Raw genomic sequence first — 387 nt, 5'->3', positions numbered from 1 at the left:
TCTCTTTTTGTCTGTTTCCGTCTCTTCCTTCTGTCTTTCTCTGTCTCTTTTCCCTCTGTCTCTTCCTTCTCTGTCTCTCTCTCTCTCTCTCTCTTTTTGTCTCTCTCTTCCTTCTCTGTCTGTCTTTCTCCTCTCTTTTTTGTCTCTGTTTCTGTATTTCTGTCTCTCTCTCCCTTTTCTCCCCGCCTCTCTGTATTTTGTCTCTCTCTTCCTGCTCTCTCTCTGTTTCTCTTCCCTCTGTCTCAGCCTCTGTCTCTCCCCCCCCCCTTTTTGTCTGTTTCTGTTTCTTCCTTCTCTGTCTCTCTCTGTGTTTGTCTCTGTCTCCCTCTCACCCTCCTTCCCCCCACCCGCAATTAGGTCCTTAAGTATTGTTCCCCTAACAGGTAT

Source organism: Antechinus flavipes, chromosome 5, assembly GCF_016432865.1.
Source record: "Antechinus flavipes isolate AdamAnt ecotype Samford, QLD, Australia chromosome 5, AdamAnt_v2, whole genome shotgun sequence".
Classification (NCBI taxonomy): domain Eukaryota; kingdom Metazoa; phylum Chordata; class Mammalia; order Dasyuromorphia; family Dasyuridae; genus Antechinus; species Antechinus flavipes.
Note: the sequence above shows the minus strand (reverse complement) of the source record.